The 24,193-nt window shown below is 41.7% G+C and overlaps 1 long non-coding RNA gene across 1 annotated transcript in view; it reads right to left on the reverse strand.

Moving 5' to 3' along the window:
• LOC115088839 overlaps positions 1 to 24,193 on the reverse strand; it is a 100,260-nt gene that overhangs the window by 47,453 nt on the left and 28,614 nt on the right. Inside the window, exon 2 of the long non-coding RNA XR_003855925.1 lies at positions 7,874 to 8,023. This is a non-coding gene — a long non-coding RNA (uncharacterized LOC115088839). The remainder of the gene's footprint in view (positions 1 to 7,873; positions 8,024 to 24,193) is intronic.

Consider the following 24,193-nt stretch of genomic DNA (forward strand, 5'->3'; position numbering starts at 1 on the left):
GCCAGTGGTTGATCCTATTGAACACTCCGTTGCATGCGTGTAGTGTTGTTTTTATCACTATTAATGTGTTATAACCTATGACTATGTTTGGCTGATTCTGTAGAATTTATACATTATATAAAATATATAACTATCTATGGCTGGAGTGGTATATGATATCACTAAAAGGGAAACAGAATTTCTAATTATCATTGTGGGCCATCCCCAGCCTTTTATAGGTGAGTCACCGTAGTCTCAAAAAAGAGAGAGACTACCCCCTGGTTCTGCTATGTGACATGAACTCCGGGATCAAACTATCAAATTCACCTTCAACCATATACATGTCTATTACCTGCCTGGCCATGATTTACCCTAGGATGGACCAATTTATTTCTTTATTTAAACCCTGGGGGGCCACTGTGCCCCATGTGTGAATGAACCTCTGTTCCATCTGTTCCAATTTCAGATTAAGATCTCCTCCCCTGGAATGCTTTTTAATTTGAAAAACCACTGGCAAAATTTGAAGTTTCCTATATAGGTGACGTCACATCCCCATGGCAATAGAGCACCCTAGGGTGCTTACTCCGAGGATCGCAGGGAAACATTGTGATTGGCCCACGGGGTGACAACGCAGGGTTAAAAAACAGCTGAGTAGAGAGAGACGCCGGATTCGAAAGTGAAGGCGCCGCTCACAGGAATGAAGTCACGGAGAAAAAACAGTGAGTACTTGACATAGCTCGAGATTGAGGCACTAAGATATTATAATAATTTTACATGCACTACTGAGACAATAATGATGGTATCTACAGGTCCATAGAAAGTCCTGGTTCCAGTCCAGTCCCCGCAGCCCCTGAAGCAGGCAACCGCCGAAACATGGACCGTGTCGGGCTGGCAGACCTGACCTGAGCCTCACGGGATTTAGCTGTTAAAACCTACTCAGCAAGTATATATAACAAGTTAATATAAATTGAAGGTGAAGGGTCGGTCTGCTACACGGGCAAGACTGTCGAGGGAATTGGGCAGCGGACTTTTTAGTAAAATAATAAAATTAAAGAAAATACATTTGCATACATAATAAAGAATAAAATACGGGAGCCGACCATAGGGGAGCAGCCAGAACACAAGACTGCTTCGGGATCGGCACCCGCACAAATGACCTCATAACAAGCTGTTTCCTTGTTATTAAGAGGGTTGTAGAGCTTTTGCACAAGGCAACGAGGTTAGTTGATATATAGTATAAATTTGAACAGCAGACGGTGCCCCGCCATCAATGGCGCGCCACCTAAGCCGCGCACCACCAAAGGGGCGTGCGGCTTTGTCCGGCTTAGTACAGAGAGGGCCGGAGAAGGCCTCCTTCTCTTGTTTGACTGGTAAAACTGGAGAACTCTTTCTGATTACTCCACAAGAAATTTATGGGGAGGAAAAGGAAAGTAAAATCCTTCCCAGTATCACCGATAACATCCAGGGGCCCCATGGACAATCATGTCGTCAGACTGATTGATTCACCTCGTGAGGAAAATGTAGGGGACCAGTTTTCTGCATCTCTTAGTCCTGGTGAAGGACCTTCATTTCCACCACAACCAAAAGTATCAATTCTGTATGATTTCCTGCAGTTAAAATTGAGTGGCCCATCAGATGGTAGGGACTGTTCAATTTCTCCAGAGAATCAGTTAAGTAGTTCTATTATTTCAGAAGGGTTGGTTACAGGGGGGTCAAAGAGGTCCGAGAAATGGCCCTTAGACCCCCCTGATAATATAACCTTAAGAGATATATGGAAATTGGTGTCTACTGTTAATAATAATGTCTCTCAAATGAATGAGTCTTTATCAGGAATTATAAATGTGAATAAACAATAGATAGAAGAGCAAAGAAAGGAAGTAACTAGTTTGAAGGATAATATGAGTAAAGTAACATCTAAAATCAAACTGTTAGAAAGTACTGGGATAGCCCAAATTAAAGATAGTTTATCTACTCATAGAGAGTTAGAGAATATAGAGAATTTGGTGAGATATAAAAATTTACGAATAGTTAATTTTCCTCAAACTAGACTCCTATCACCTGCTGAGATGCTAAAAAAATATTTTAGAGAAATCCTTCAGTATGTAGAGACGGAGTTACCTGTTTTCTCTAAGGTCTTCTACTTTTCTATGAAAGCTGGAAGGCCAGGGGAGGAAAATTTAGATATATCAACGATTGGAGTCTCTACATTTCTAGAGGAGTCAATTGATGTTATACAGAAGAGGGCTACTTTATTTGTTTCAATGTTATTAGAGGCTGATAAAGATAGGGTGTTTAGGGATTTCCTTAAACACAGGGATATTTGTTTTTGTGGACAAAAGATTTTTATGTTTCCGGATGTCTCCAGAGCCGCTCAGGCTAAAAGGAGACATTTTCTTTCCTTAAAAAGTAAAGTGTTAGCCCTTGGAGCAACATTTTTCTTGAAATATCCAGCTATTTGTATTATATCTTTTAGAGGAAAGAAATATAGCTTTAATGATCCATTGCATTTGGAGACTTTTATTTTGGATAAAGATACAAATGGAGGAAATAATTTAGAAGGTCAGTAGTAAATCCTTTTCTCTCTCTCCTAACCGTTAATGATAAATATTATTTTAAATGTTTATATATGAGTCTCCCCCATATTATAGGTTATGTAATAGAGAAATTTGCTTTAATTATGTAATAATAATGAAAATGTATTATTTTTCTGTATTACTTATTTTGAAACTTTGTTTAAGTTTTTTTTAAATGAAAATTCAATAAAGAAATAATTAAAACAAAACAAAACTGGACTACTGCATTTCCCTCCTTCTCAGTCTCCCAGCCAACACCATCAAACCTCTTCAAATGGTTCAAAACTCAGCAGCCAGGATTCTCACTAATACCAATAAAAGGGAGCATATCACCCCCACTCTTCGGTACCTCCACTGGCTACCCATCAAATTCAGGATTCTCTTCAAAGTCCTCACGATCATCCATAAAGCTAAACACAACCTCACCTCTCTCAACACCGCTCTTCAACTAACATCACATACCTCATCTAGACCAATCAGAAATGCCTACAAAGACACTCTGTATGCCCCTCAAGCGAAATCATCTCTTAGAAAGCATGCCATTTCCACAGCAGGACCCCATCAGTGGAATGCGTTGCCTCCGGACCTCAGGCAAGAGCCCTGCCCATCCTCATTCAAAAAAAGGCTTAAAACATGGCTATTCAGCCTAGCCTTCCCAGACACTTAATTCCCCCTCTTTCAGCCTGTCACTTCTAATCAGACATCCCAGTCGGTCTACACAGACCATCGTGTCGCTCCTGTTGTGTTTCTCAGTTATCTTCTCATCTGTTTTAAGATGATTTGTTAGGTTATGATATGTTATGTTATGTTTTGACCCATTCCACTGTTAATTGCCTCCCCTGTTCTTTGTATCCCCTCTGTGCGAATTTTGTAGTTATATTGTAAACCGATGTGATTTCTATGCTTACAGGAACGTCAGTATAGAAAAGTTAAAAATTAAAAAAAATATATAAATCAACAAATATTAAGATTTCAATCGTTCAGGAAGGAAAAAAATGAAACATTTGTTACCTCTTTTAATAACGCATTTGTGAGGATATCGAAGTACAAAGGAAAAACCTAAGGATACAATTTCGGGCTTGAAAGCTAGAAAACAATTTTTTTTAAACTTGATTAGCATGAGTAAGATCAGGAAAAATCCTCACAAGTCGACAATAAAAAGGAGAAGAGAACTTTCTAAAGTACCGTAATTACACATTACATTACTCAAGTCCACAGTTGAAATAAAGGAGACCAGCGAGTCCTTCTGTTATCTGAAAGTGTAAATAACTGATTCACATCTACTTGTTCAAGACGTCTCATGATCTTAAAAACCTCTATCATGTACTCCCCTCAGCCGTCTCTTCTCCATGCTAAAGAGCCCTAACCTCTTCAACCTTTCCTCATAGGGGACCTGTTCCATCCCCTTTATCATTTTGATTGCCCTTCTCTGTACCTTCTCCATCGCAACCATATCTTTATTCAGATACGGCGACCAGAATTATACACAATATTCAAGGTGTGGTCTCACCATGGAGCGATACAGAGGCATTATGACATTTTCTGTTTTATTAACCATTCCCTTCCTAATAATTCCTAACATTCTGTTTGCTTTTTTGATTGCTGCAGCACACTGAGCCAACGATTTCAAAGGATTATCCACTATGACTCCGAGATCTCTGTCCTAGGTGGTAGCTCCTAATATGGAACCTAACATCGTGTAACTATAGCAAGGGTTATTTTTCACTAAATGCATCATCTTGTACTTGTCCACATTAAATTTCCTCTACCATCTGAATGCTCATTCTTCCAGTCTCGCAAGATCCTCCTGTAATGTATCACAATCCACTTGTGATTTAACTACTCTGAATAATTTTGTATCATCCACAAATGTGATAACCTCACTCATCATTTTCCTTTCCACACCATTAATAAATATATTGAAAAGCACTGGTCCAAGTACAGATCCCTGAGGCACTCCACTGTTTACCCTTTTTCACTGACAAAATTGACCATTTAATCCTACTCTCTGTTTCTTGTCTTTTAACCAGTTTGTAATCCACGAAAGGACATTGCCTCCTATCCTGTTACTTTTTAGTTTTCTTAGAAGTCTCTCATGAGGGATGTGTCAAACGTCTTCTGAAAATCCAAAAACACTACATCGACTGGTTCACCTTTATCCACATATTTATAAACCCCTTCAAAAATATGAAGCAGATTTGTTAGGCAAAACTTTCCTTGGGTAAATCCATTAAACCATGTCTTTCTATATGCTCTATGATTTTGATCTTTAGAATAGTTTCAACTATTTTTCCCGGCACTGAAGTCAGGCTCACTTCCCAGATCATCCCAGAGCCCTTTTTAAATATTGTGGTTACATTGGCCACCCTCCAGTCTTCAGGTACAATGGATGATTTTAATGATAGGTTACACATTTTAACTAATAGATCAGAAATTTCATTTTTGAGTTCCTTCAGTACCCTAGGATGCATACCATCCCATCCATGTGATTTGCTACCCTTTATTTTATCAATCTGGCTTACTAACGTCTTCCAGGTTCACAGTGATTTGGTTCAGTTCATCTGACTCATCACCCTTGAAGACCATCTCTGGAACTGGTATCTCCCCAACATCCTCATTAGTAAACACGGAAGCAAAGAATTAATTTAGTGTTTCAGCAATGGCCTTATCTTCCCTAAGAGCCCCTTTCACCCCTTGGTCATCTAATGGTCCAACCAACTCCCTCACAGGTTTCTTGCTTCAGATATATTTTAAAAAGTTTTTATTATGAATTTTTGCCTCTATGGCCAACTTCATTTAAAATTCTTTCATTGCCTGTCTTAAGAACATGCCATACTGGGTCAGTACCCCAAAAACTAAGTCTATTCCATGTTATAGTTGCTAGTAATATAGGTGGTTATTATCTAAGTGAACTTAATTAATAGCAGGTAATGGACTTCTCCAAGAACTTCTCCAATCCTTTTTTAAACACAGCTATACTAACTGCACTAACCACATCTTCTGGCAACAAATTCCAGAGTTTAATTGTGCGTTGAGTGAAAAATAACTTTCCTCAATTAGTTTTAAATGTTCCACATGCTAATTTCATGGAATGCTCCCTAGTCTTTCTATTATCCGAAAGAGTAAATAACCGATTCACATCTACCCGTTCTAAACCTCTCATGATTTTAAACACCTCTATCATATCCCCCTTCATCCGTCCCTTCTAAAAGCTGAAAAGTCCTAACCTCTTTAGTCTTTCCTCACAGCGGAGCTGTTCCATTCCCCTTTAATTTTGGTAGCCCTTCTCTGTACTTTCTCCATCGCAATTATATCTTTTTTGAGATGCGGTGACCAGAATTGTACACAATGCGGTCTCACCATGGAGCGATACAGAGGTATTATGACATTTTCCGTTTTTTTCACCATTCCCTTTCTAATAATTCTCAACATTCTGTTTGCTTTTTTCACTGCCACAGCACACTGAACCGACGATTTCAATGGGTTATCCACTATGACACCTAGATCTCTTTCTTGGGTTGTAGCACCTAATATGGAACCTAACATTGTGTAACTATAGCAAGGGTTATTTTTCCCTAGATGGATCACCTTGCACTTATCCTCATTAAATTTAATCTGTCATTTTGATGCCCAATTTTCCAGCCTCACAAGGTCTTCCTGCAATTTATCACAATCTGCTCTTCATTTAACTACTCTGAACAGTTTTGTATCATCCGCAAATTTGATTACCTCACTTGTCGTATTTCTTTCCAGATCATTTATAAATATATTGAAAAGTAAGGGTCCCAATACAGATCCCTGAGGCACTCCACTGCCCACTCCTTTCCACTGAGAAAATTGTCCATTTAATCCTACTCTCTGTTTCCTGTCTTTTAGCCAGTTTGTAATCCACGAAAGAACATTGCCACCTATCCCATGACTTTTTATTTTTCCTAGAAGCCTCTCATGAGGAACCTTATCAAATGCCTTCTGAAAATCCAAGTACACTACATCTACCGGTTCACCTTTATCCACATGTTTATTAACTCCTTCAAAAAAGTGAAGCAGATTTGTGAGGCAAGACTTGCCTTGGGTAAAGCCATACTGACTTTGTTCCATTAAACCATGTCTTTCTATATGTTCTGTGATTTTGATGTTTAGAACACTTTCCACTATTTTTCCTGGCACTGAAGTCAGGCTAACTGGTCTGTAGTTTCCCAGATCACCCCTGGAGCCCTTTTTAAATATTGGTGTTACATTAGCTATCCTCCAGTCTTCAGGTACAATGGATGATTTAAATGATAGGTTGCAAATTTTTACTAATAGGTCTGAAATTTCATTTTTTAGTTCCTTCAGAACTCTGGGGTGTATACCATCTGGTCCAAGTGATTTACTACTCTTAAGTTTGTCAATCAGGTCTACCACATCTTCTAGGTTCACCGTGATTTGGTTCAGTCCTGATGTTAGATTTACCCAGTCAATATTGGGGTAATTGCAATAATAATGGGAGATTTCACTGCCAAATTGTTTAGCTTCCCTGATTTCTCTTAGCAGTTCATCATCTGTCTGACCATTTTGTCCAGGTGGATGGTAGAATACTCCTTTCACTATACTCTTACCCAACACATATGGGATTTCTACCCATATAGATTCTACTGAGCATTTAGTCTCTTGTATGATCTTTATCCTGTTGGGACTCAATACCCTCCCGGACATAAAGTGCCACACCCCCACCAAGTTTATACTCCCTATCATTGTGATATAATTTGTACCCTGATATAGCACTGTCCAATATGGAATTTCCCCTATAACTTTGGGAAAATTCAAGAGAGTTGGGTTTAAATATCTCACATTTTTTTCTAAAAATTCAGTACATCTAGAAAGAAAATTCTGGTCTTTCACATTAGTAGCATTAAATTCCTGGATAGATTTAATGGTATTTTCAACTTTAAAAGTTTTAAATTGGTGGTATTCACTTGCTCCTTCAATTCTAAAGCTTTTTGATGGCAGTTTGATGAGAAAAGGTCCATCTTGGAATTAAGTGATTTTAGAAACCTTGCAAATCCGTCTCTAAATCAAGGGTCAGCACCTCATGTTGGGATGGAGTAATCAAGCACTCACCACTTTCCGTGGTCACAGATTCCCGGGATAGGCTAGCCAAAGTAGGTCCCATCAACGGTTACAAATTCAATTAATCTGCCAAAAATGTAGTTCAAATAACACATTTGGCTGGCTCACTACTGCTCTGAAACAGAGAAGGCACTCAATACCCCTCGAACAATCTTCCCCTCCACTGTAGGCACACTCAGTGCGTCATTGCTGTGTGATGTGGCAATGCTCACCTGAGTTTCTCATTGCACTGAGGGAGAATAAAGATCTGGATACAGGGACGTCTCATCTGCTGGAATGTTCAGTGCTCCCTCACCACAAGACACATCAGGGTCCTCAGCTGCCTGAAGACCTGCTGGGGAGGTCATGATTTGGGTGATAACCTGTGGAGTATGAGAAGGAAAGGGATCTGGATGGAAGACCTGTACCTTTACCTTACATTTAGAAGGCATTTCCAAACAAAAAGAAAGTAAGCAAGAAACAAGGGTTGGAGCAACAGAGCAACATGACCTCTCTATTCCTCCATTTTGCCTCTTCTCATGTAGTCAGTTCTCTATAGTTAAGAGCAACTGACTATAAGAAAACCGCTCTAACATAGAAATGAAACATAGAAACATAGAAATGACAGCAGAAGAAGACCAAATGGCCCATCCAGTCCGCCCAGCAAGTTTTGCACCTATTTTTTTTCTCATTCTTATCTGTTACTCTTGGCTCTTAGTAACCTTTTGATTCTATTTCCCTTCCACCCCCACCATTAATGTAGAGAGCAGTGTTGGAACTGCCTCTAAGTGAAATATCTAGCTTAATTAGTTAGGGGTAGTAACTGCCGCAATAAACAAGCTATACCCATGCTTATTTGTTTACCCAGACTAAATAATTCAGACCTTGTTGGTTGTTGTCTGTATATAGATCTACTTTTCTTCATTCCCCCTGCCGTTGAAGCAGAAAGTTATGCTGAATATGCATTGAAAGTGAAGTATCTGACTTTCTCCCTTGCTGTTGAAGCAGAGAGCTATGCTAGATATGTGTGAAGTATCAGTCTTTCTCCCCTGCCGTAGAAGCAGAGAGTTATGCTGGATATGCATTGAAAGTGAACTATGAGACTTTCTCCCCTGCCGTTGAAGCAGAGAGCGAGCTATGCTGGATATGCACTGAAAGTGAAGTACCAGGCTTATTTGGTTTGGGGTAGTAACCGCCGTAACAAGCCAGATACTCCCCACTTTTTTGTGAATGCAAATCTTTTTCCACATTTCCTCTTGCCGTTGAAGCTTAGAGCAATGTTGGAGTAGCATTAACCGTGTGTATGTTTATTGAATAAGGGTATTATCTCCAGGTAGTAGCTGTCATTCCCATGAGCCACCCACTCTTCATTCACGTCCTCTAGAATTATGGATCCACAGTGTTTATCCCACGCCCCTTTGAAGTCATTCACAGATCTGGTCTTCACCACTTCCTCCGGAAGGGCATTCCAGGCATCCACCACTCTCTCCGTGAAGAAATACTTCTTGACATTGGTTCTGAGTCTTCCTCCCTGGAGCTTCAAATCGTGACCTCTGGTTCTGCTGATTTTTTTCCGACGGAAAAGGTTTGTCGTCGTCTTTGGATCATTAAAACCTTTCAAGTATCTGAAAGTCTGTATCATATCACCTCTGCTCCTCCTTTCCTCCAGGGTGTACATATTTAGATTCTTCAATCTCTCCTCATAAGTCATTCGATGAAGACCATTCACCCTTTTGGTCGCCCTTCTCTGGACCACCTCCATCTTGTCTCTGTCTCTTCTGAGATACGGTCTCCAGAATTGAACACAGTACTCCAGGTGAGGCCTCACCAAGGACCTGTACAAGGGGATAATCACTTCCCTTTTCCTACTCAATATCCCTCTCTCTATGCAGCCCAGCATTCTTCTGGCTTTAGCTATCGCCTTGTCACATTGTTTTGCCAACTTCAGATCATTTGACACTATCACCCCAAGGTCTCTCTCCTGCTCCGTGTACATCAGCCTTTCTCCCCCCATCGAATACAGTTCATTCGGATTTCCACTCCCCATATGCATGACTCTGCACTTCTTGGCATTGAATCTCAGCTGCCATATCTTCGACCATTCTTCCAGCTTCCTTAAATCCCATCTCATTCTCTCCACTCCTTCCGGCGTGTCAACTCTGTTGCAGATCTTAGTGTCATCCGCAAAAAGACAAACCTTACCTACAATCCCGTCCGCAATGTCGCTCACAAAGATATTGAACAGGACGGGTCCCAACACGGATCCTTGCGGTACACCGCTTAAAACCCCTCTCTCTTCAGAGAGAGTTCCATTTACCATCACACATTGTCTTCTGTCCGTCAACCAGCTTGCAATCCAGGCCACCACCTCGGCACTCATTCCTAAGCTTCTCATTTTATTCACCAGTCTCTTGTGCGTGACCGTATCAAAAGCTTTGCTGAAATCCAAGTAGATGACATTAAGTACTCTTCCTTGATCCAATTCCTTGGTTACCCAGTCAAAAAAGTCTATCAGATTTGTCTGACAGGATCTTCCCCTGGTGAATCCATGCTGCCTCTGGTCCATCAGTTCTGCCGATTGTAGATAGTTCACTATTCTCTCTTTCAACATTGACTCCATTACTTTTCCCACCACCGAAGTGAGGCTAACTGGTCTGTAGTTACCAGCCTCTTCTCTGTTCCCACTCTTGTGAAGCGGGACCATCAACGCTCTTCTCCAATCACTCGGCACCACTCCCGTTTCTAGGGATCTATTGAACAGGTCACACAGCGGACCCGCCAGCACCTCTGAGCTCCCTCAGTATCCTGGGATGAACTTCATCAGGCCCCATGGCTTTGTCCACTTTCAGTTTCTCCAGCTCTTCCCATACATTTTCTACTGTAAATGGGGTTACATCTACTCCACTCCCCTCCAGTTTCTTGTTAACTAGTGACGGTCCTTCGCCAGGGTCCTCTTTAGTGAACACAGAACTGAAGTATTCGTTTAATATTTCTGCCATTTCTTCGTCTCTCTCCATACATTGATCCTTTCCATCTTTCAATTTCGCTATACCACTTTGAACTTTTCTCTTTTCACTGATGTATCTGAAAAATGTTTTATTACCTCTCTTTACCTCCTTGGCAATCCTTTCTTCCACTTGACTTTTTGCCATCTTGATTAATTTCTTCGTCTCCCTCAGTTCTACCAGATATTCTTCTTTGTGCTCCTCCCTTTGGGATCTTTTATATTTCTTGAACGCTGTTCTTTTAGCCTTTATTTTGTCAGCCACTTCTTTTGAGAACAAGATAGGTTTCATTTTTCTTTTGCTTTTCTTTACTTTTCTAACATATAGATTAGTTGCCTTGGTAATTGCTCCTTTTAGATTGGTCCATTGTTGATCCACATCTCTCTCGTTCTCCCAGCCTTTTAATTCTTCTTCCAGGTACTTCCCCATTTCATCAAAGTCCGTGTTTTTGAACTGCAAAACTCGGGTCTTTGTGCATCTTTTCCGTATCCTTTTTGTGATATTAAACCATACCGTTTGATGATCACTGGTGCTGAGGTGGGCGCCCACCTGGACATCAGAGACATTATCTCCATTAGTGAGCACTAAGTCGAGTATAGCTCCTTCTCTTGTGGGTTCCATTACCATTTGTTTGAACAAAGCTACTTGCAGGGCATCCACTATTTCTCTACTATTATTAGATTCTGCAGATGGGATTCTCCAGTCTACATCTGGCATATTAAAGTCTCCAACGATCACCACTCTCCCCTCTTTCCTATTTTTTGGATGTCTTCAACCAGATCTCTGTCCAGCTCTTCCTTTTGGTTTGGAGGCCTGTAAACCACTCCGATAAAAATGGATGTCCCATCTTTTTTTAGGTCAGCCCATAGTGCTTCTTCATTGCCCCATCTTCCTTGCAGCTCAGTTGCTTGGATATTGTTTCTGACATAAAGAGCCACTCCTCCCCCTTTCTTATCCTCTCTGTCCTTCCTTAACAAGTTAAAGCCTGGTATTGCCATATCCCAATCGTGACATTCCGTGAACTAGGGATATGCAGACCAAACGTTTAAGTCCATAAGTCGAAAGGGGGTCCCATTTGCGGTCAATATGGACATATGGAGAATTCCATAAGTTGAGTCTATGTCCATTTGTGCAAATAAAAAATTAATCCCCTCACCCGCCTTAATCCCCCCCCCCAAGACTTACCAAAACTCCCTGGTGGTCCAGAGGGGTCAGGACGCCATTCCTGAACTCCTTTACAAGGAGCACGTGACGTCGGCGTCACATCGGAGTGACGCGGCGTCACGTGATTCCCCTCGGGTTCGCTCCCGGACCCCTCGTTGGGCTGAAAAGGAACTTTTGGCCAGCTTGGGGGGGCCTCCTGACCCCCAAGCTGACCTCCCCCCAAGCTGGCACTTTTGGCCAGCTTGGGGGGGTCAGGAGGCCTCCCCAAGCTGGCCAAAAGTTCCTTTTGAGCCCAACGAGGGGTCCAGGAGCGAACCCGAGGGGAATCACGTGACGCCGCGTCACTCCGACGTGACGCGGACATCACGTGATTCCCCACGCGTCCGCTCCCGGACCCTCACGGAACTTTTGGCCAGCTTTGGTAAGTCTTGGGGGGGGGGGAGATTAAGGAGGGTGAGGGGTTTAAATTTTTATTTAGATCAACAATCGCGATTTCCAACGTATTCAACATAGCTATGTTGAATAAGTTGGAAATCCGATCGTTTAAGCCTCATCTTTTTTTTAAGTTAAAAAACAAAAATAAGTTGCGTTTTCCATTTAAGTTCAAAACAAATGCACACCCCTACCGTGAACCAAGTCTCCGTGACAGCAACAATGTCTAAGTCTGCCTCTATCATTAGGGCTTGCAGATCTGGGATTTTATTGCCCAAACTACGAGCATTTGTGCTCATAGCTTTCCAGCTTTCCTTGTTTAGGTTACTGCTGTTCCTGGACTCCTTTTGTGAATTTAGTTGAGTTTTGTTGTCCTCTTCATCCTTCCCCTTTGCATTTGTGCAAAGGAAAGGATTAGTGCCTTTGATGACAGATTCATCCAGCACAATGACCTTTTTCCTTTGGTTACGGATCTGGAATTACTTTATGCATTGGGTTTCTTCTTTCTTTTCAGATATCACTTCAATCACTTTCTCAAGAGCTTCTTCAGTATTTACTGCAGAGAGGGCTTTTTGTACTTGTTGTACCTGATACAGTGTGTGTCTCTGCATTACAGGTTCAATTCTACCAGAGCCCACTGTAATCTTGTTGTTTGAGTTCATTAATGCCCTGTGTGAGTGTGGGGGTAGTAGACTTGTGGGCTGCACAGCTATCAATAATGGGTGCCTGTGGGTCACGAGTCTTATCCTACCTGAGCCCACTGTAAATCTCTTTATCCTTGACTTTTGGTTTTTCTGTGGTAATGGGGAATTAATTGCTGAAAATTGTAAAGAGGGTGAGCCTTTCTTCATTGAATCTAATTCAGCTTTAACTTTAACCTAGGGGCAACTTTCTTTCTGAAATATCCAGCTATCTGTATTATTTCTCTTAGAGGAAAGAAATACAGTTTTATAGACCCATTACATTTGGAGACTTTTATTTCAGATAAAGATATAGATGGAGGAAATAGTTTAGAAGGTCAGAAATAGAATTTTCATGTCTCTCTCTCCTATCTTAAATGAATATTGTATAATTTAATATATGGTTTGATCTCTCCCAGTATATAAGTTATGTAATGGAGATAAAGGTTTTTTATTTTATATTGTTTAATAATGATATGGATAAGTTTTAATTATCTGTATTACTTATTTGAAATTTTGTTTAAAAATTTTTAAATGAAAATTTAATAAAGAAATAATTAAAAAAAAAAAAAAAACAAAACTTCAGCCAGCTCCTTTTTCAAGGAAGAAAGTTCTGAACAAATGGGGCAAGCCCTAAGTTTCCAGATGAGTATTCAAAATGGCGCCGGCGCTAGCCTTTGCCCTCATATGTCACATAGTGAGGGCAAAGGTAGCGCCAGCGCCATTTTGAATACTGGCAATACGGCCCGAGTGCAGGAGGTTGCTCCCGGACCCCCGCTGGACTTTTGGAAAGTCTTGTGGGGGTCAGGAGGCCCCCCCAAGCTGGCCAAAAGTCCCTGGGGGTCCAGCGGGGGTCCTGGAGCGATCTCCTGCACTCGTGCCATCGGGTGCCAGGAACCAATATGGCACCGATAGCCTTGTCCTTACTATGTCACAGGGGCTACCAGTGCCATTGGTCAGCCCCTGTCACATGGTAGGAGCACAAGATGGCGCCAGCCATCCAGTGCTCCTACCATGTGACAGGATCTGGCCAATGGCACAGATACCCTTTGCCCTTACACAAGGTAAGGGCAAAGGACGGCTCGGTAGCCGGAGTACGGCCCGGAGTGGGATCCCCACTGGACTACCAGGTACCTGTAAAAAGGTTTTGGGGGGGTCCGGAGGGTGGGGGAAGCTAAGGGCTTACTTTTAAAGAGTCGGGGTGGGTTTTTTTGTTTATCGGCTGGGCAGCCGATAAACAAAACGCGAATGGGCCCTATGGGAAAAAACCCACATGTGTATCTGAACCGGAATCCGAACCGATTCCGGTTCCGATTCACATCTCTATGGTATAGTCCTCATTTTGGTAATTTGGTGGTTAATACCTGAGGTAATACAAATTTACTAATTTATCTTGTTGCCAATTATGTAATTAGGAAGACAATATCAGAAGTACAAACCTAGGGGTGGGTGGGTAGAGGGGTAGGGTGGTCAAAATTGTTTCTGGTGTATGTTCTCCTATCTTCCTTGAATGCTATAAACCAGGCAAGATACTTGGGTGATTTTCTGACAAAGGTAATAAGCTCAGCTATTTCACTCAAATCATTTTTACATTTACTGCTCTCTAATGATACATCTTGCACCACTAATTTCACAGCATGTGCTATGCAGTGCACATAGAGGGGTAGATTTTATAAAAGTACACCCGCGCGTACTTTTGTTCACGCACCAGGCACAAAGAAAAGTATGCTGGATTTTAATAGATATGCGAGTAGCCGCGCATATCCTTTAAAATTCGAGGTCAGCGCTCGCAAGGCTGCCCAAAATCGGCAGCCTGCATGTGCCGAGCCGCGCAGCCTGCGTCCATTGCCTCCACCCTCCCGCACCTTCCCCTCCCTTCCCCTACCTAACCCACCCCCCCAGTTCTATCTAAACCCCCCACCTACCTTTGTTTTAAAAGTTACAACTGTGCCGGCCAGCCAGCCGGCGTGTGATTCACCGGCCCGGTATCTGTTTCTGAGGCATTGGCCACGCCCCGAAATGCCCCCGGCACTGAACCACGCCCATGGCCCCACCCCTGAATGGCACCCCGCCGTGACATGCCCCCGACACGCCCCCAGGAAAACCCCGGGACTTACTCACGTCCCGGGGCTTGCGTGCGCCGCCGAGCCTATTCAACATAGGCTCGGCGTGCGCAGGGGGAACTTGGGGCAGATTTTCGGGGGGGGGGGGGTACGCGTGTATCTTATGCACGTAGCTCTTTGAAAATCTGGCCCAAAGTGCTCTTGGTTCCTTTTCCTATGGAAGAGCCTGCAGTCCACTAATGCAACCAGCTATATTTGAGGTTCCATCATAGCATTGGCCATGGCACTTATCAAGAGGATGATTAAAGAGGCAGAGTATATCTTTCAAAATAACAGAGTTTTAGAACATAAGACATTGCCATACCTGGGTCAGACCAAGGGTTCATCAAGCCCAGCATCCTGTTTCCAACAGAGGCCAAACCAGACCATAAGAACTTGGCAAGTACCTAAAAACCAATAAGATCCCATGCTACTGATGCCAGTAATAGCAGAGGCCATTCCCTAAGTCAACTTGATTAATAGCAGTTAATGGACTTCAGCTCTAAGAACTTATCAAAACATTTTTTGAACCCAGCTGCACTAACCACATCCTCTGGCTATAAATTCCGGAGCTTAATTGTATGTTGAGTGAAAAGTAACTTTCTCCGATTAGTCTTAAATGTGCCATTTGCTAACTTTATGGAGTGCCCCCTAGTCCTTCCATTATCCAGAAGTGTAAATAATCAATTCACATCTACTTGTTCAAGACCTCTCATAATTTTAAAGACCTCTATCATATCTCCCCCTCAGCCATCTCTTCTTCAAGCTGAACTGCCCTAACCTCTTCATCCTTTCCTTATAGGGGAGCTGTTCCATCCCCTTTATCATTTTGGTTGCCCTTCTCTGTAATTTCTCAATCAAACTACATCTTTTTTGAGATGCGGTGACCAGAATTGTACACAGCATTCAAGGTGTGGACTCACCATGGAGCTATACAGAGGCATTATGACATTTTCCGTTTTAATAACCATACCTTTCCTAATAATTCCTAACATTCTGTTTGCTTTTTTGACTGCTGCAACACACTGAGCCAACAATGTTAAAGTATTATCCACTATGATGCCTAGATCTTTTTCCTGGGTGGTTTCTCCTAATTTGGAACCTAACATTGTTTAACTATAGCAGGGGCTATTTTTCCCTATATGCAACAACTTTACACTTGTCCATGTTAAATTTCATCTGCCATTTGGATGCCCAATCTTCCAGTCTCGCAAGGTCCTCCTGAAATATATCACAATCCGCTTGTGATTTGACTACAATGAATAATTTTGTATCATCCACAAATTTGATAACCTCACTCATCATATTCCTTTCCAGATCATTTATAAATATATTGAAAATCACCAGTCCAAGTACAGATCCCTGAGGCACTCCACTGTTTACCCTTTTCCATTGAGAAAATTGACCATTTAATCCTACTCTCTGTTTCCTGACTTTTAACCAATTTGTAATCCACAGAAGGACATCGCCTCCTAACCCATGACTTTCTAGTTTTCTTAGAAGCTTCTCATGAGGGACTTTGTCAAACACCTTCTGAAAATCCAAATACACTACATCTACCGGTTCATCTTTATCCACATGTTTATCAACCCCTTCAAAAAAATGAAGCAGATTTGTTAGGCAAGACTACCCTTGGATAAATCCATGATGACTGTGTTCCATTAAACCGTGTCTTTCTATATGCTCTACGATTTTGATTTTTAGAATAGTTTCCTCTATTTTTCCCATCACTGAAGTCAGGCTCACTGGTCTATAGTTTCCTGGATTGCCCCCGGAGACCTTTCTAAATATTGGGGTTACATTGATCACCCTCAGTCTTCAGGTACAATGGATGATTTTAATGATAGGTTACAAACTTTAACTAATAGATCAGAAATTAAAATTTTTGAGTTCCTTCTGTACCCTAGGATGCATACCATCTGGTCCAGGCGATTTGCTACTCTAGCTTTTCAATCTGGCTTGCTACTTACCTGATAATTTCCTTTGCTTTAGACCAGACAAATGAATTCAGAACTAGTGGGTTATACACCTCTACCAACAGATGGCCGCAGAGCATATATATACTGACATCACAGTATATGTTCTTCTGCAGTGACATCTGCCTGCCAGTTTTCGCTTCAAACACCAACTGCAGATATACTAGTAAAAAACAATTATTAACAGTTAACCATTTTAGTACGCAGAAAACAGGAAACACTGAGCTCAGACAAAGAATGCATTAACACTAGCCTAGGGACTGAGTTAACACTAATAACCCCTGGAACACGTTGCCATGCAGAAGGACCATAGCATAATTGTTCAGCATCCTAGTGCGGGAAGCTGATAATCTGTAGATAGGTAAAGAAAAATAAATAAATAAATACAAATTGCATGCCCATGTGTAGGTTGTGACACTCGTTTTTTTTTTCAGGGTGAGAATTGGCCTTGTCGAAGGGGAAGGGCTGGCCGAGAGAAAAAAAAACCCCAAATGCTCAAATTCCGTGTTTTAAAAGGAAAGCAGCAAGTGCTATGGTGAAGTCTTCTGGCAGCTTGATTGCCGCATTTGGAAGAGAGAGGGGCCACGTTTGTGAGAGGAGCAAGGCAGGTAGCGGCATGAGCACCGCGTAGATTTTTATTTTTGGTGAATGGCATGTGCTGCGAGTAGGCAGGATTTTGGCGGCTCGCACCACATTTAAAGAGGAGCAGCATGTGTGCAGCTGAAGGAGAGCAGGCAGCTGTTTTTAAGTGCCATGGCTGCTCCAAGGTTCTTCATGGCTCCTGATGTGCTGATGCGCATTGGACTGCCAACTTTGTTTGAGGTGCTGCAGGAGAGTGGGGACTCCCGCTGGCACAGGAAATAAAAAGTAAAAAAAAAAGAAAAATGGCACGAGTGAGGGAGAGATCAGAGCAGGGAGTGGGAAGCCAGTACTGCTGCTGCGCTGGGTCTCTCTGCAGCTCCCGGCATGCAGAAGTTGCAAGAGATTAATTAAAAATAAAAAAGTGCATGCATTGCTAGGAGCCCTTAGCAAGTTCCTGGTGCATGGAGAGTGAGGACTCTAAATGACATCATCAGTGGCATCAGGGGCTAACTAATGAAGTACCTGAAGGTTCTTTTTAAGTAAAAAACACATTTTGGGGACATTTTAAGGTTCAAAAACCTAGTGTTTTTAATATGTAATATTTAAAGAGGCTCATAATTTTTTTTAAAGGGCTACACATTCATTTTAATAACTGTTGGGTGAGGGCGTCAGAGGCCCTATAAAACTTTAAAAATTCAGAATTTTGTTAATGATGGTCATGAGAAGACTTATTTAGAGTATGATTCATGTAAAAATGAGACATTTACAAAGTTATATTTATAAGTAGCTCTGAAGTCCAGATAAAAAAATACAGATTCATAAGAAAAGTTTGTTCTGTATTGATAAACATCTAAGGAAGAGTTAAAAAAGCTTTTGGCTGCTTGTAAATTTCTTCTGAAATGTTTTTAAATTCAGACATTGAACTGAAGGGGGTTTTGAGGGATTTTCATGGGATTTTAAGTAAATGAGTACCATAGTAGTGTTGTAAATGATGAGAGAGTGCATTTGAAGTGTTTATTTTGTATTTTGGGAAAAGTAACATTTTATTTGGAAACTATAGTCTCTGCCTCTTTGGAAGGGATGAGTTCCATTAGTTTAAACATCAGAGCAACTGTAAAAGGTGAAGCCGTTGCTATAGAGTCTCCTTGACAACAAAGTCTTGTTAAAATTCTTGAAGTGAAAAGCCAGCGTAGTGTTACTATTTTAAAGTTAAAGCACTTTAAAAATATTTTTCATTGTGAATATAAACAAAAGTAAAAGTGGATTAAACATTTCTTTAGCTTTATTATTCACTAATAGGATGGTTAATTGTTAAATATATGTCCTCATTTACCTCAAACTAAGAGGCAAGGAACTATTTTGTTAATGACTTCATTCAGAGCAATAATCCTTTGAATCTATTCTAAGTTGAATCTAATCTAAGTTGAATCTAATCTAGTTGAAGCTTAAAATACTGGCTGGATTCCTGAGTTGACTGAGGAGAGGACAAGGCCTAGGCAACTGTTGTTTGATCCAGAGGCTTATTAGAAACATTGATTAGCTGAAGATAGCTAGAGAACACAATGAATGATTGTGAAAGTGTTTGTGGTTATATTTATTAGATTTCCTCTGGTAAGAAAGAAAGAGTGAAAGTTTTAAAAATAATTGTAACTTGACTGACCCACATAATCTTTTTTCAGTCTTGATAGTGATTGAGTGATCGATGAATGGTAGAATATTTTCATGAATTTCCACAAAGATTTAGTGAAAATTTTAGATGCTAAATTATAGCATTGGGGTATAAAACTGGTGTAGATAAACCAGTTTCTCACAGGACAAGCAGGATGGTAGTCCTCACATATGGGTGACATCACAGGATGGATCCCAATCACAGAACACTTTTGTCAAAGTTTCTAGAACTTCGACTGACACCTACTGGGCATGCCCAGGATGGCACTAACCCTGAAATTCCACCTCCAACGGTGGTCCCTCTGGCTACGCCTCCTCCTCCTCTGGCATCGGGGCTCCAGGTTTCCGGGAGGAACTGGATTGAATGATTCAGGAGGCCATCAGTAGAGCAATGCAAGGCTTCAAGATTCCTTCAATGCCGGTACCGGTACTGATACCTGAACCGTTGACCAAGCCCCTTCCTGTAGCGCTGGCACCGCTACTCACAAGGATGGAAGCGCTGATCTCTGCTTTTCCTCTGATGGATCTGATGACACCGATGGACATGGTGCCCTCCTCTCCTATTCCTCTTTCATCGACAGAAGAAGGAGAAACACTGTTACTTCCTCCATCAGGAATCCTTCTAATGCCTAGGCCATCGATGTCACCGATTGCATCTTTGCTTCCATTGATGCCGCACATTCATCCATTTATGCCTTCAGTGCCTTTATCAGTGCCACCAGTGACTCCCTCAATGCCTTCGGTGCCTTGCCCTTGACCTTCAGGGATACCAACCTTCCGTCTCTCTAAGGATAATGGGGGTGCTGGAGATGATTTATCCCAGGATACCGATGACTTACCATCACCACCCTCTCCTACTGAAAGCAGGAAGCGTTCCCCTCCAGAGGACTTGTCCTTCATTAATTTTGTGAAGGAAATGTCTGAAGTGGTTCCTTTTCAACTTCAGACAGAACAGGATGATAGACATCAGATGATGGAGCTTCTTCAATTTTTAGATGCTCCTAAAGAAATCATATCTATCCCCATCCATGATGTCCTTCTGGATCTTCTGAAAAGAAATTGGGAACATCCTGGTTCAGTGGTACCAGTAAATCGAAAGGCAGACACCACATACCTAGTCCAGTCAACTCCAGGTTTCCAGAAATCCCAATTGGATCACCATTCAGTGGTTGTTGAGTCAGCCCAAAAGAAAGCCCGATGATCCAAGCCTCATTCTTACTTTCCTCCAGGGAAGGAGCAGAAATTCCTGGATGCTATAGGTCGGCATACCTTTCAAGGGTCATTGCTTATATCCCACATTGCCTCTTATTAACTCTATATGACCCAATACAACAGGGTCCTCTTTAAACAAATACAGGACTTTGCTGAGTCCCTGCCTCAGCTGTCTCAAGAACAGTTACATGCCCTGGCTCAAAAGGGATTAGAAGCAGGCAAATATGAAATAAGATCTGCCTATGACATTTTTGACACCACTTCCAGGGTATCAGCAACAGCTATGTCTGTGAGGAGGTGGGCCTGGCTAAATTCATCAGACCTACGGCCTGAGGTCCAAGACAGACTATCTGACTTGTCTTGCACTGGGGACAATCTTTTTGGTGACCAAATACAACAAGCAGTGGCACAGCTCAAGGATCACCATGAGACTCTTCGCCAACTCTCCTTGTTGCCTTCTGAATATCCTGCTAAGCAAACATTCAGGAAGGATCCCAAAAAGTCCTTTTACCGCCAAAGTAAATCTTATCCTCCTCCATCCAAGGGTCACCCTACTAAGCCTTACCAGAAAGGCCAATCCAGGCAACCTCGCAGGCAAAAGGCGCAGACAACTCCTCAACCTGGTCCAGCATCTGATTTTTGACTCTTTTATAGAGAGCAGCATTCAGCCTCCACTAATGCATGTACCAGTGGGAGGTCGATTGTGCCACTTCAGCGACATCTGGCACACAGTCACCTCAGACCTGTGGGTTCTGGCCATAATCACTCAAGGTTATCATCTCAAATTTCTTGCCATTCCACCGGACCCCCCACCTCAGCTGACGTGGGGAACATCCGACCATTCACCACTCCTGGATCAGGAGGTCTCCCTCCTCCTCCAGTCCAGAGTAATCGAACCAGTGCCCTACTCCCAACAGGGCCTCGGTTTCTATTCTCAGTACTTTCTCATCTCAAAAAAGTTAGTTGGTGTTCGCCTGATACTAGAACTTCATGCATTAAACAAGTACCTACAAGATGGTAACCTTGGGTTCCCTCCTTCCCCTTCTGCAAAGGGAAGACTGGCCATCTAGTGCTCCTACCATGTGACAGGGGCCGACCAATGGCACCGGTAGCCCCTGTGACATAGTAAAGTCAAAGGCTATCAGCACCATTTTGAATACCGGCAGCTGATGGTGTGAGTGCAGTAGATGGCTCCCGGATCCCCCACTGGACCACCAGTGAGTTTTGGTAAGTCTTGGCAGGGTCAGAAGGGTGGGGGGCTCTGCTCTCTAGATCTCAAGGATGCTTACACTCACATTGCAATAACTCTGTCTCATCGCAAATTTCTACGATTCCTGGTAGGCCCAAAGCACTATCAATACCGAGTGCTTCCATTTGGCTTGGCATCTGCACCACGAGTCTTCACCAAGTGCCTCGTAGTAGTAGCAGCATTCCTCAGGACTCAAGGTGTCCACGTCTACCCCTATTTCAATGACTGGTTGATCATGGCTCCTACCAAGCGAGCTGCCCTGATGTCCCTACGTCTCACCTTGCATACCCTGGTGTGCGAACAAAAGTACGCACGCGCGTATGGTTTTAAAATCTACCTCAGCGTGAATTTAATAGCAGGTAATGGACTTCTCTTCCAAGAACTTATCCAATCCTTTTTTAAACACTGCTATACTAACTGCACTAACCACATCCTCTGGCAACAAATTCCAGAGTTTAATTGTGCGTTGAGTAAAAAAGAACTTTCTCCGATTAGTTTTAAATGTGCCCCATGCTAACTTTATGGAGTGCCCCCTAGTCTTTCTACTATCCGAAAGAGTAAATAACCGATTCACATCTACCCATTCTAGACCTCTCATAATTTTAAACATCTCTATCATATCCCCCCTCAGCCGTCTCTTCTCCAAGCTGAAAAGTCCTAACCTCTTTAGTCTTTCCTCATAGGGGAGTTGTTCCATTCCCCTTATCATTTTGGTAGCCCTTGTCTGTACCTTCTCCATCGCAATTATATCTTTTTTGAGATGTGGCGACCAGAATTGTACACAGTATTCAAGGTGCGGTCTCACCATGGAGCGATACAGAGGCATTATGACATTTTCCGTTTTATTCACCATTCCCTTTCTAATAATTCCCAACATTCTGTTTGATTTTTTGACTGCCGCAGCCACTGAATTGATGATTTCAATGTGTTATCCACTATGACGCCTAGATCTCTTTCTTGGGTTGTAGCACCTAATATGGAACCCAACATTGTGTAATTATAGCATGGGTTATTTTTCCCTATATGCATCACCTTGCACTTATCCACATTAAATTTCATCTGCCATTTGGATGCCCAATTTTCCAGTCTCACAAGGTCTTCCTGCAATTTATCACAATCTGCTTGTGATTTAACTACTCTGAACAATTTTGTGTCATAAGAATAAATATTTCTTTTGTGTTCGAAAATACTGGATTTTCAGCAACTCTGCACATAAGGGAGCATTTGTTTAGTTGAAGCAGAGCCCAGGGCAGCAGAATCCTCTTACTTTACAACTTTGGGGAACAATCTTTCCCCCCTGCCCCCTCCCTGCCAACAGCAAATCCCAAAGAGGGCAGGAGATCCACTGCCCCCCTGAAATTACAACCTTGCATGAATATGTTTGAACAAGATTCCTCTGTAACAATTTTGGTCGGAAATAAATTGTGTAGGCTTCTCCTGTGTTATGTTATATTTCATTCCATGGATAAATTTAGCACTTGTTAAACAATGCAGAGTAGGTGGGAAAAAATCAGACAACATAGATTTGCATAAACTGAAACATGACTTGGTCCAAATTATCTAATGATAAAAACAATGAAATTTAAAATATATAAATCAGAAATCATCAGTAAAGAGAAGCTTATTCTGTCACATTATCAATACCACCCAAAACTGGTCAAAGGAATTATTTACGATAGTTAAAAGACTATTGAATTTACTTTTCATGGTTACAGGCAAAGTTTTGTTCAGATAAAATTGAAGTGATTTATAAGGATTTGACAGGCTAGGATCTGGCAAGATACAGGTCAAGATATGGTTCAAAGGCAAAATTGTCAGTTTGCTAGCTATAGGGTATAAAACACAGATATTTCTTATTCAATGCAAAGTTTATTCATAACTGAATAGGTAACTGGTTCTCTACATTCATTAACATAAACTCAATATATAATTTATTTATATTTATTTATTTTTAATTTTTATATACCGATGTTCTTGTAAGAAATACAAATCACTCCGGTTTACATAAAACAGTGAAATGCCCCAAATAGAGGAAGAGGCTTTAAATGGAACAGTAGAACAGAATGCCAATTTAACATAGTAATATTATAATATAGTGTAGATACAGTATAAATACAGTATAAATACGAGAAACGTTTTAATTGAAGAAGTGTCATGTTCCAAAACAGAAATATTTTCTTGAATTTGGATTTAACTAGTTTGGCAAGCAGAAATGTGAGTATCTAGAGAGTTAGAAACAACATCTGCTTTGGCCAAGGTACTAACACAAGCATGGCCAATAGAGGCTATTAGGTCCCAAAGTGCTTCCAGTGACCACTGCAGACTTAGGGGGAATCATACTCACTGTAGGAATTGAAGAAGGAGACTAGGACTCACCACCAGACCTCTCAGATGACATGAACAATTCCGAGGAAGGAAAAACAGTGAAATCCCCTACAGATAGAGAACCAGCATTTGCTTCTTCATTCCCAGAGGCTTTCCCT

Source organism: Rhinatrema bivittatum, chromosome 3, assembly GCF_901001135.1.
Source record: "Rhinatrema bivittatum chromosome 3, aRhiBiv1.1, whole genome shotgun sequence".
Classification (NCBI taxonomy): domain Eukaryota; kingdom Metazoa; phylum Chordata; class Amphibia; order Gymnophiona; family Rhinatrematidae; genus Rhinatrema; species Rhinatrema bivittatum.